This window comes from Ambystoma mexicanum, chromosome 4q (genome assembly GCF_040938575.1).
Source record: "Ambystoma mexicanum isolate Mex_15411 chromosome 4q, UKY_AmexF1_1, whole genome shotgun sequence".
Classification (NCBI taxonomy): Eukaryota; Metazoa; Chordata; class Amphibia; order Caudata; family Ambystomatidae; genus Ambystoma; species Ambystoma mexicanum.
This window is the reverse complement of record NC_090928.1, coordinates 1,221,933,249-1,221,945,847: the sequence shown is the minus strand read 5'-3', so window position 1 is coordinate 1,221,945,847 and position 12,599 is coordinate 1,221,933,249. Positions and strand designations below refer to the sequence as shown.

The 12,599-nt window shown below is 40.7% G+C and overlaps 1 long non-coding RNA gene across 1 annotated transcript in view; it reads left to right on the top strand.

Moving 5' to 3' along the window:
- The first annotated feature begins 6,417 nt into the window (after nucleotides 1–6,417).
- The window catches only part of LOC138467168 (uncharacterized), a 94,084-nt gene continuing 87,902 nt past the window's right edge, over nucleotides 6,418–12,599 (top strand). Inside the window, exon 1 of the long non-coding RNA XR_011268091.1 lies at nucleotides 6,418–6,617. This is a non-coding gene — a long non-coding RNA (uncharacterized lncRNA). The remainder of the gene's footprint in view (nucleotides 6,618–12,599) is intronic.

Here is a 12,599-nt window from a genome sequence, read left to right as displayed (position 1 = left end):
TTGATTGATGCAGACAGTAATATCTTTGCATCTTTTATTTTGAGGTAACTGGACTAATGGGCCATTAACTGAAGGAGACCGAAGAAACACCAAAAGGTTTTAGGAGGGGAATGAGGATGACTCTAAATGGCTTAATTATGAATGCCCTACAGCAGATAGGCCGGTCTCACGATTCAAGACCTGTATATGCCACTTGTGTGGACTTCTCACAGGCATTTGACACCGTAAACACAGAACTCGTATGCGGTAAACTGAACGTGCGGAATATCCCAAACTCACTTTTGGCAAGATTAGTTTATCTACACTCAGACACCAATCTGCAGATAAAATTGGACAGGCAGGGTACCTTAACAAAAAAGCTCCCCACTCACAGAGGGTTGCATAGGCGGGGGGTGTATTGGCCCCCTGCCTATGCAACTTATATCGTACTGATCTGGGAGATCAGCTCGCAGAAGCTTTCTTTGTCTCTCCTAGACTACATGTCAATAAGTATTATTGGATGACATATGCAGATGATTTAATGATTCTTGACGGCACGCAACTCTGTCAGCAGCGCCTGGTGATTGCCACAAGCCACTATGCGGCATCAAATGACTTGCAGATTAACCCGAACAAAACAAAAATCATACAATTCTGTATAAACTCAAAGCAATCGTAAGGTTTTAACTGGAAAATTGGGCCAACACCATTGGTCCCAGTTATTCATATAGTCTACCTGGGGTTTACCTTGGATGCAAACCCCAACAAAGATCTGATCATGGAAAGATAGAAGGTAAAGGCAATTGGGTTGGCCACGCAAATGAGGCGAATAAATAAAAAATGTGGCAGATTTTCTATAATGGCCCTCATTAATTCATATAAGGTAAGGGTGATACCAGTTTTGCTGTACGGTATAGGAATAAATCATTTGTCAAGAGAGATTGATCTGGAAAAAAATGAAATGATCATCTGGGATAAAACGCTAGGTCTCCCTAATTATGTTCCGATTGCAGCCATCCAGATAAATTGGTTTTAATATTGTTGCGAGGCAGGCTAAAATGGACAATGTGTACATTTTTATATAGCTATTTTAACCCTGGCGAAGATTTAGATTTTAATAGATCTTAAAGATAGTATACAGAGCCCTGGTCCTATGGTGTACTTTAAATCCCTAAGCGAAACATATCCAACAACAATTGATTAACTCACTAAGTAGCAACCCATTGCTAATTAAAAAGGCCCGCCTTAAGAAAGGATGGTGTGACCCCATTGGGAGAATGCAGTCCTATACATTATTCACAAGCTTCTCTGCAATTGAAAAGCTTGATGGCACACCGCCAAATTATTTTTCAAAAATTCTACATGTGTATTGGAGAGTTCCGTTTTTCCAATTTTGTTTAAACATGCTTTCAACAGGTGAAATACAATATGCAAGATCTAAGAATGCAGATAATATACACTATTGCGTGTTGTGTAATCAAAGGGATTGTGTGGAAAACCTAAGACACCTAATCATTAATTGCACCACCATGCATAATTTAAGATTATTGCTGTTTGCTAAGATTGTTGATAATGAACTCTGGTTAAGGATGCCGGAGTTCTGGGATCACTTGTCAACTGGGAATGAGCTTCCACTGATGATAGCGGTATTATATCTATATATAAAAAAGTCAAATTTGTTTGTTTGTGGCTGGATTTGTGGTGAAGTGTTGTGCCTTGTACAATTCCGCACAGTTTCACCAATTTACACCAAATGTTGCAGAGTTGTGTGTGATGACCCTCCGGACATTGCTAGCTACATGAATTTTGGACACCCTACTCCTTTCCTCGGATTTCAGCAAAAGTCAAAATTTATTTATGGGTTTGTGGCAAAGCATTGTTCCTTATACAATTCCATACCATTTCATGAATCTGCACCAAAGTTTGCACAGTTACCTGTTAGGACCCCCCAGAGATTACTGGCAACATGACATTTGGACACACCATCCCGTTCCCCGGATTTCAGCACAAGTCAAGCACCATGCCAGCAGTAGGCGACAGAGGGGGAGAGAGCACAGAAGGTCCCAGTATGCAGCAGCACACCAACTCACGCCTTCCCCCAACATCTGCTCGGGGGTATGTCAGCCAGCAACAAGTGCCCATTCTCAGTGCAGTTTACTTCAGGGTGCAAAGCACATCAAGCAATAAGCGAATCGGAACAGTAACCTAATGGATCAGAGTTATCATGTCTGCCTGCAGAACCTGTTATATATATGTATTCACTGAAAAAACTTAGTTAAAGGGACATTATAGTTCAGGTGCGCTACTAAAAATATATGAAATCCAATTAAAGAAATGTGTTAAAGGGACATTATGTTACAAGTAAAACTGGAAAAGTCCAGAAATTTGCCAGTAATGGTAAGCTAAGCAACCATAACTCGCATCACTACTGTGCAGTGCTAAGACAAACACCCAGTACATGAAAGATGACATCACAAAGGTTATTGATTACATCACTGATTACATCACATATCTGGGCCACTTGTTTTTGTTCACTGACATGTGTAGGCTAGTTTTTCTTTTGACTGAAGAGAATTTTAAAAATTGAGAAGGTGCAATATATAAACATTAACCTTCTTATATCTTCCTAAAGTACTTTCTATATAGTTTGATTTCCCCTCATAATGCAGATAAATGGGACAATAAGCAGGCCTCAAACACACAATTAATTTGTCTTCATGATAATCAACTCTAATGTTATTGTCATTTTCTAGTTCTGTTGTTTCTTTCTTCCTTACTTTAGTTTCCCTGTATGTGACTCTAATATGTATATGTTTTGGGTTTTTTGTACTAACATAAGTGTGTGGAAAGGTTGACATTGTTAGCTATTTATTCAATGTTTAACATTACCCAAAACTTTGATAAGGTAGCATTCATTATTTTACTATTGGAAATTATGAGATTAAGAATTGTGGGGAGAAATTACCCCAGGATGCCATAATTAAAGGCTGGAGTCAGTTATGAGGGCTCCCCAAAATGTAAGGCCTGCCCTGAACTAATGTGGAAATGAGGCCCTGCACTTCAAAGCATGAAGGAGTAAAGGTGAACATTAAATAATTGAAATGCATAAAAGTGCCAATTGCCGGGCATAAGGGAAAGACACATTGCAAAGTTTGCCAAAGTTTTGGAGCACTGAAGCAACATTCTCAGAAATTACAGTCCACAGAACCCTCAATGGGTTGTCAACATTGTGTGCTTCAGTTGCAGTGAACCAGATTGCAGGAACATTAAAGAAAATGTGTAAATCTGTTTTCCCAGTAAACTAAAGATATGTTCCTAAAAATCTGTGCAGAACTCTCAACGTAAGAGTTTGGTTTCTGTCATGTTTGGAGCCTGAACTGGGTTAAACTGCTGCAGAAAATGAAAGCCTTTTCACGGCTGGAATTACCAAAGTGATATTTCAATTGTCCCTTTAAAGTGACACTCTGAGCATCCAGATCTACAACTAAAGTCTCTAATAATGTAATTATGTTGCCTTCATGTAACCCCTGTATGCAGAGAACAACTTTGCAATGACATTTATACATGTTAAAAGTGTGTGCCTTTCAAAAATCATTTAATTTAAAAGTGAAAATAGGAGTTAAAATGTAATGTTGGCTAAAGTGGGTTGCTGGCCGTTGGTTTTGTTTCTCTCTCATTGCTTGTTAGGTCTTCAAATGTCAAACTGAATTCTTTCACTTGGTTGGCTTGGAAACCAAGATAAGGCAGGTATGCGCTCCAGTTTTATGACTTAAGCCGCAACAAAACTTGCCTTAGCTGGCAATTAGCTCTTGAAGCTCTGAGCTAATCTAAACACAGGACCCCCTCTTGACGTCACAGCCAGGAACAGACGTAGGCCAAATGTGAGTGGTTTCACTGCCACTGTGCAAAATGGGAGGTATGCTTTTTATTGTATAACATCGGTAATATTGGCAATATTAGTCACACAATAATCAGGGAAGGATTTTTGAAAAGGTGAAAGTTGACTGCATCTAGTCAACCAAAAATGATTTCGGTAGGGCATACACAACCCAAGTTATTTAGGAAAACATCATGGGGCACTCCTGGTGTGGTTGGGAAATATGAAGATTGCAGAAAACATGTAAAATATGATTCATATTCCACCCATTGAGAGCCATATTTTTCACAGATATAGTTTGGGAGTAAATGAGGGAAACTATAACTTTGCAAGTACTTTGCAAGTACAAACCTCTAAGTAGGGATATTTGATTCACAGTAAAATATAGTGCTCAGAAATACCCCCAAATGTGCCCAAATATGAAGATTAAGGGCATTTGTCACACAGTGAGATTTCTATGTCCACAAGCCAGACCGAGCCCTCCTGCCAAAGTAAGGTGACGAAGGGGTCGCCTCCTCTGGTTTCTTAAAACATTCCCACATTTTCTGGACCTATCAGGCCACAGATGGGAGTAGACTTTTGAACGGTACCCAATCCATTCTGCGGGTACTCTGACACATCAATGATGTCACTAGCCTTACAACTAAGCAACCCCATCTCAAATCAGGACTCTTGCCACTAACCCTGTAGGCGATCTACATGGCAAAATCTGGAGCAACATCCAAAGAGTGAGGCCTAAATCCTGCAGAGGAACCAGGAGACCAAGTTGCTATCTTGGAACCCCTTGGAGAAAAGAGAAAACCCTTGGCTGACCCCAGTGGTTGTCACAGCAGTGGTGCTCTGATGTTCCCCTGATGTCCATCTAGCCCTCTCCTGTAGGTATAGATACCCCAAACCATAGATTGTAGAAGCCCCATATTCTTTCAGCATTGCCATAGAGATTCCCCCATGGTAAAATCCCCTATCTTATTTGTCTGTGTACTTAAGTAATTTTCCCACTGAAGAACCTTTTGTTTGCCTGTGCATCTTAGTCATTTCCCATTGAAGAATCCCCAGTTCCCTATGTAGATCCTTAGTATATTTTTACAAGTAAATCAATTAATTTCCCCATTTATTTCACAGGATTTGTGTCGAGGAAATTCGAAATCCACCATCTCTTCCCAGTGCATTCAGATTTTTTATAGTCATAAAAGTGTTGCCCAAAAGAATCAATCCTGTTGTGAGCTGAAAAAACGAATCTGTCCCCATGTTTAAAGGGTGCTCTGCAAAACAAATTGCCATCTGCAACTGTATTTTCCCTTTGCTCCGCCATCCGAATCCCAAAACCAATTTTCCTTTTGTGAGCTATTCCTTTTCCCAGAGCCTACCTATTATTTGCATCTGTCATTCCACCTAAAACACGATGTTCCTATTTGCTTACAAGAGGAGTGCTAATTTAAGAGATAAATTAGTAAAGACTAGACCTGGGACGGAGAGATTTGCGACCACAAGAATAGGAACATACCCATGCTTACACTATAGCAACTGTAATTACATAATGAAAGGAGAGACTATTAATCATCCCCACACAGGAGAAAAGATCAGACTCAAGAGTTATGCTACTTGTGACACACCAAATATTATCTATGGGATCAAATGTCCTTGTGGCATCTACTACGTTGGGAAATCCAAAAGTCCTTGGAAATTACGCTGGAATGAACATAGATCCTGCATACGGATGAAAAATGTAAATTCAGCTGTAGCAAGGCATTGGAACCAGATGAAACACAATGTGAGCCAGATAAGAATACAAGTTCTAGAAGTGGTTAGACACCAGGGTGCACATGAAGATATTGGGAAACGATTGAACCAACAGGAGTCTTACTGGATTGATCGCCTTGATTCCATTAAACCTGGGGGGAACAATGAAGAGAACAATTTTCTGTGTTTTTTGTAACTGTTGCATAGACCTTTTTGTGCTTTTTGCACTTGTTTATTTGTTTTTTGTAAATTCTGTACAGGCTTTGCACAAAATAACTTTGATAAAATGCATAGGATTACCTTTATAGGATGACCTTGGAATGATAGAAATCAGAATGCAGAGAGTAGTCAGGGTAACACGAGATTGTCCCACATAGGAAATTCCATCCTTGTGGGATGTAAGGCAGTGTATTCCACTGCCTGATCATGTACACCCCACAGTAATCTGTTTAAACTATCAATGAGGTAAGGATTATTAGTTATGCAATTGTGCCTAGCATAGGCTAATGAGTACACTATATATAGGTACAAGATCGTACCCTGAGGAGCAAATCATCATGCAAATGTGATATATGCACAGTTTTAGATGTATTTGAAAAATAGACACTTGCATACATACGCTCATATCCTAAAGCTTAACTTAAGAACATCATAATAGAGGCGATTCAGAGCCCCTACAATAAAATAACACGTACGCGTGCGCACTTCTATATTTAAATGCAATACTTCAACACTAATCTCGCGTGCATGCGCATAAGGCACTTTTCGATCGTAACTGTATTAGTGAAAATTATCGGGTAAAGAACTACGGTGCTGACAACAGGTTTACTTCATGGACTCTTATGAACATGGGAGGAAAAAGTAATATTTGAACAGAGAAATACATTTAGGTTGAAAAGCAGGTTAAGCGCGGTATCAGAATGCGCATGCACGATATTGACTAGTATTGCAAAATTGCACTCGGCAGAGGCGACAGCTCCTAAGAGCAGCATATCCAAATCAGCGAGCCAGAGATTCCCAGGTAAGCGTGCATCAGGGAAGTTGCTAATGGGCACCTAGATGAGAAATTGAGACACTAATTAGGACATTTTATAATTTCTACAGACTGAACGGGCCACATAGGTTCACATTCGGGTAAGTCAAGAGATGTTTCTCCCACTGACATACGTGTTGTAATACTGAATGTCATGAGGAATTGATAATATTACCGAGCTATTTTCACTGGGTTAATTTATCTAGGACAGTGGTACAATTAGTGTACTCACAGCTTCACAGGTATGGATATTATATTAATTTTAAACAAGAAGGAATACCCATAACGTACAGGATTGATTGTGGTTTCTCTTATCTTTTTTCTTTTCTTTTTAAATTTCACCTGTGGACTACAACTATTTTCTGGTATGTGTAATTATTATACAACGTTGGTGTTATTGATAATGGTACGCAATCCAAACGTGTAATGGCCTGTATTGCTATATTGTTTTGACCACTATGTGAATGATTAAGCAGCAGATTAATGTGCAAACTGTGAAAAGTTGATGTTTAATAATTATCACTCAGTGCCTGAGAGCCCCGATGATGGATGGAAGTCCGAAATGCATTGGCAATAATAATAAATTGGGCACTGATGCGTCAGGCAGAAAATAAACAAGATATGATATTGGAGTGACAAAACATATATTACTCTCTATTTTTACTTTATGGACGAAGTTAAACAACTGTGTTTTGAAGGAATTAAAGTTTGTTGAACATAAATAAAACTCTGGAAGGAGAGTTACGAGGGAGCACACTCAGGAATGGAGGGTACTCCAATCCTACTTTTCTCGCCTATTGTGAGTTCCCCATTGCCCAGAGCTTGACAGTCATTTGCAGCCTCAGTAAAAAAGAATTCCATTTGCATTTTCTTTTCCATTGAAATTGAGCGTAACCAGCTAAAAACAGTTTTTCCTATTCTGTTCCTCTTTCCCTATTGTGTTGTCAAAAACAGATTTCCATTTGCATTCCCTTTCCATTGCTCGTGTGTTGCATATCGCAAAACCGATGTTCCTTGTGTGTGCGGGCTAGTATTCCCTAAACGCCCTGACTGTCTTCTAAGTATAAGCAGCACAAAGTCCCTTCTGCGCTGTCCCATAGCAGTTGTGCTAAATCATTAAAAATCCATTCTTTCATTGTGCTCTAAAGCGAGTTGTCCCATTCTTTGCTGGCTCCCCATATTGTTTCCGTAAGCACCACACCAAATCCGATTTTTACCTTGTGTTCCCACTCCTGACCACTGCCTTCCATCCAAAACTGACAAGCATAGTGGAGGTTTACGGGTGGTTGCTGGGACTCAAAAATCATTTTGTGTGCTCATTCACTTTCCTGTCTGATGCATTTCATTTTCTTGGTGTTTTGAACTGTTCATTGATGATTGATTGATTGATTGATTGATTGATTGATATTTTATTTCCATCGCGCTCATACACAAGTGTTTCAGAGCGTGACCAGGCAGGGAAAGGGAACAGGGGAGAACAAAAACAACGGTTTTACTAGGCCCAGTGATATTGAGAACGTGCAAGTGCAGGGTAGAGGGAGAAGGGGGAGAAGTGCATGGAAGGGGGAACAAAAGGAGAGTGCGGAGCGAGAAGGAAAAAAAAACAAAAATTATAATGAAATAATAAATAAAAAGGCAACAAACAATGGGAGTGCAGCCAGCAAGTGGCAAGTGCTGGGTTCATGGCAGCAGGCCGTGTAGGTCTGAAAGTGCAGGAAGAAAAGGGGAGGGCTGTATGGGTACAGATACAGACCCCAGTGCAGGGGGTGGCCCGGAGGCAGTGCGTAAGGGTGGCAAGATGAGCAGTACCTGGGCCCGGAGGACAGAGGGTGGCCAGGTGCATGGTGCCGAGGGAGAGCAGAATCAACAGGGGAGAGGGGAGGAGAAGGCAGAAGCAAAGAGGAAGGTTTTGAGGTGCTCCCGGAACCGGAGATGGTTCTCCTCAAGTTTTAGAGTGGCATGGAGGCTGTTCCAGAGGGAGGCCCCAGCCGAAGACAGAGATCTACCCCCAGTTTGTTTCTTTGAGAAACGACTGACCCTGAGGGAGTTAGAGGTAGAGGAGCAGAGTGCTCTAGATGGGAGGTATTTGCGGAGGGATAGCTGAAGGTATGCTGGACCCAGGCCCCAGAAAGCCTTGTGGACAATGCAGAGGGTGGTGAAAGAAGTAAAGTAAATCCTTGCACTATATATATTTGAGTTGTCTCAGTGTGCCGCTTGACCAAAAAGGACCTCGGTGGCTGTTGTAATTGTTTATTCTCATTTAACATTAAATCCTAAATGAGTAAAATATTCATTGATAACACACCAGCCTGGTTCCTAGTCCATTGTGACACGGGTTGGTTGTGAAGGTAGGGTGGGAGACGGGTTGGAGGCCTCCTTAAGAAAGTCGTAGGAATAAAAAGCGTTTATATTGTGTACCACATTCATTGTAGGGGAAGGAGATCCCTAACTTGCATGTGCTGTATAATATTTGTGACAAAATATTGTACTTCCTTGGTACATGCTGCAGCCATTGCCTATGTGTATGTACAATTAGGTTGCTGTATTAACAGCAACACTGTAATATAATGTTTTCTTTAGATGAGAATATTCTTTAATACATTAAGTAGTTTATGATAGGTCTCCCGATCACCCCTGACATCTTGTTACCAACATTATAAACACTAGCCCTCATAGGGACTGTTCATCAAAATGATTTTAATATGTGTTTTCATCAGTGATGTCATCAATAACAGTTATAATGTCATCTCTCATGTACTGGGTGTTTGTCTTAGCAGTGCATGGTTGTGGTGTGAGTTATGGTTGCTTAGCTTACCATAACGGGAACATTTCTGGGGGGTTTTGGTTTTACTTGAAGCCATAACATCCATTTAGCAACAATTTTTCATTGATTTTCATGGGTTTTTATTAGTGCAACGTAACAATAACATCCCTTTAGCAAAGCTTTTTCAGTTAATTACATGGGTTTTTACCAGTACTCCCTGATTTGCTCCAACTTATTAATATCATACTTACCGCAATATAGCAACATTTGTGTCCAATTTAGAAAGTTTCACCTTAAAACTCTGCCATTCCCCACCTTCTAGCATAATTTCTAACCCTTCTATACACATTTTGTAACTTTTTCCACCGCTTTTGTGTTCGCCGATGTTTGTGAACGTCTGACGTCATCGCTGACTATCCGGACAGTGTCACGTGACCACGCACTCGCGGCATGATGATGAGTCCGCAAACGCATCTGCACTTCGCGAACGGGTCCATGCTTCGCAAACAGTTACGAAATGCATTTTCAGCTCATCTAGAAACTTTAAAGCGCACTATTTACCATTGCACATCTCCTACACCTACTCTTACTCATTATCCATTAACAATCTAGCAGACAGCACATACTTGTACGAACATTAGGAAAACTGGTATTTATCTTAAAAATGGCATCAGCTTTTGCCATTGCTCCTCCGCAAGAGCCACCACCACCATCACCACCAGCTGGAGGGCCTACACAATGAAAAAAGTGCTGCACTTGTAAAGACAATGAAGAGGACCAAGAAGATGAGGTAGAGGAAGTGCCTACCTCTAGCACTCAGAGAGAATCATGGGTGCTCGAGTTAGGCACTTTGCCACTGTTGTAAATGTACCAAAGGCTAAAGCTACCAAAGTGAAAAGCACTGTGTGCATCATTGTACTCAGTTGCGGACAACCTGGGCAGTACTCCTACGGGACCACCTCCATGTACCGCCACACCCAATCCAACCACCAAAATTTATTTATTTATTTTAATTCTTAATAAAGCACCAAATTGCCTGCAGGCCTCACGGCGCACACAAAACAATACAAGACAAATCAGCGAATAACAGAGAGGGTCAGAGACCAAATGTTCTCAGAAAGGCTGGTCCTGTTTTAGGAAGCAGTAGGATGTCTTCCTCTACCTCATCTTCATCACCCAATGCTGTAACCACACTGCCTACTTCTGTGGGACACAAAATCCCACCATTTACCTTGCAAGAAATAAAATAGGTTGCTGATCCATATCTTTCAAAAACAACAGTACTCTGTATATACTGCAACACGCCACTCTGCACGGGGGAACAATTACGAAGTGCTTTTGAAACTGTAATTAAGGAACATGAGAAACACTGCTCTCTATTTTAGATTTAACACACACGCAACATATTCCACTGTCCACCTGCTCCTTCATATCTGTGGTTGGTGCCCCTTCCCTCATTTTCCTCCCCACCTTACTTTCTGGCCTCTCCTGCAAAAAAGAAAAAGAAAACCTTAAAAAAAGGTTCCTTTAGGCGCCACCTTTCACAGTTAAAAAATAGAGCTAAAAAAATAAGCTTATGGACACCATTTGCTTTACATTTTTCAGTAAAGTATTTTGATTCAACATGATTCTCCATTCCCATTTTCTACTATGCTAATGGAAATAATGGACAATTGTATACTAGACAAAAAGAAAAAAGCACAGAAAAAAATGTCAGTCTGAAATTCTTCTCTCTAGCATACAATAAACCCCATTTAGTTGAGAACGTTTTATTTCCGATGTATGATGTAATGTGTGGTTTATGAAAACATTATCTAATAAACAAATGTTACAAAACAAAACATAATAACTGTATCCATTGCCCTTTATATCTATCCACAGTCTCTGCATTCTCCTGTCCAGCCCATGCCTTACAAAAAAACCCGGAATGCACGCACACTCCATCACATAAGACAGCACTTTTACTCTGTTTACTGTTGTGTTTGTAACACTCCCTCATTGCCTGCTTTAAACCATTCAGACATGTATCCACCAATCACTTAAACAAATTCTACATATTGCCTATCAACATATTAAAAGTCGACACACCAACTGTCACTGAACAATGTTCTACAAATCTTTTGCATCTACATTTCCCATACTTAGGCCAAAACATTGTACATAGTGCTCCTATAAATGCACATATGCCATGCATAAATGATAGGGGCAGTATGGATGGACAAGTGCTCATGGCAGTCCAGGAGGGAAGTGCCAAGGGATCCCAAGATGGGATGCCACTAGCTAACTGCTGGGTCAGAGGAGTCCCAAGGGTGGGGTACAGCTTAACCCTAATACAAACTTTTTTTTCCATCATTTGAAAACGTTTTTATAAGTGAAAATGTTTCATAATGTTACATCACTGTATATAAGGTATTAATATTTTCTCTTTTTTTTTTTTATTTTTAAATTTTATATTTATTGGTTTTACAAAGAACAGAAAAATGCAAACAATGTTTAAACACAGTTGTACGTCCCTCAGGAGGGCAAGTCAGGCACGAGATGCAAATTAGAACGTTATGCCAAGAGTCTCTTAGTCGTGCGACAGACCCAGTTACCTGAGTATGCTTCGTTGGCTGTTTGCCGTACTTCCCCCCCCCCCACTTGGTTTGTTGTACATCACAAATGCAGTCATTTAACATTAGCATCGGTATCGTGCGGTTGGCACAGGGCTAAGCATTGCAAGATATTGGCAGCCGGACTTGGGTGACTCGCTTCTTGTATTATCTTGAAGTCCATCCATAGAGTTTCACATTTCGCAGATTTGTTATGCAAGGAGGCGGTGATCGTTTCCATCACATAAATATTTGTGGCGATTTTGATCCACTCGGCCTTCCCTGGGATCAGGTGGGACTTCCATTTGGTCGCTATGAGGGCCCTTGCCGCCAACAACAGCTGGGGGGCCAGGCCTTTCACCCGGAGCCACTCTTCCTCGTCTCTTTCAAGGCCAAACAAAACAAGGTGTGGGTCGGGTTCTCTGTGAATATCATCTATCTCCTTAATCCATCCCAGAACCTCAGTCCAGAACACCTTGATGCGCGGACAGCTCCACCACATGTGCCAGTAGTTGGCATTTTCTCCACACCTCCTCCAGCATTTCGGGCTAATGGATTGGGACATTTTAGAGAGTCGGAGTGGGTCATAATGCCATCTATGTAGGAGCTTTATTG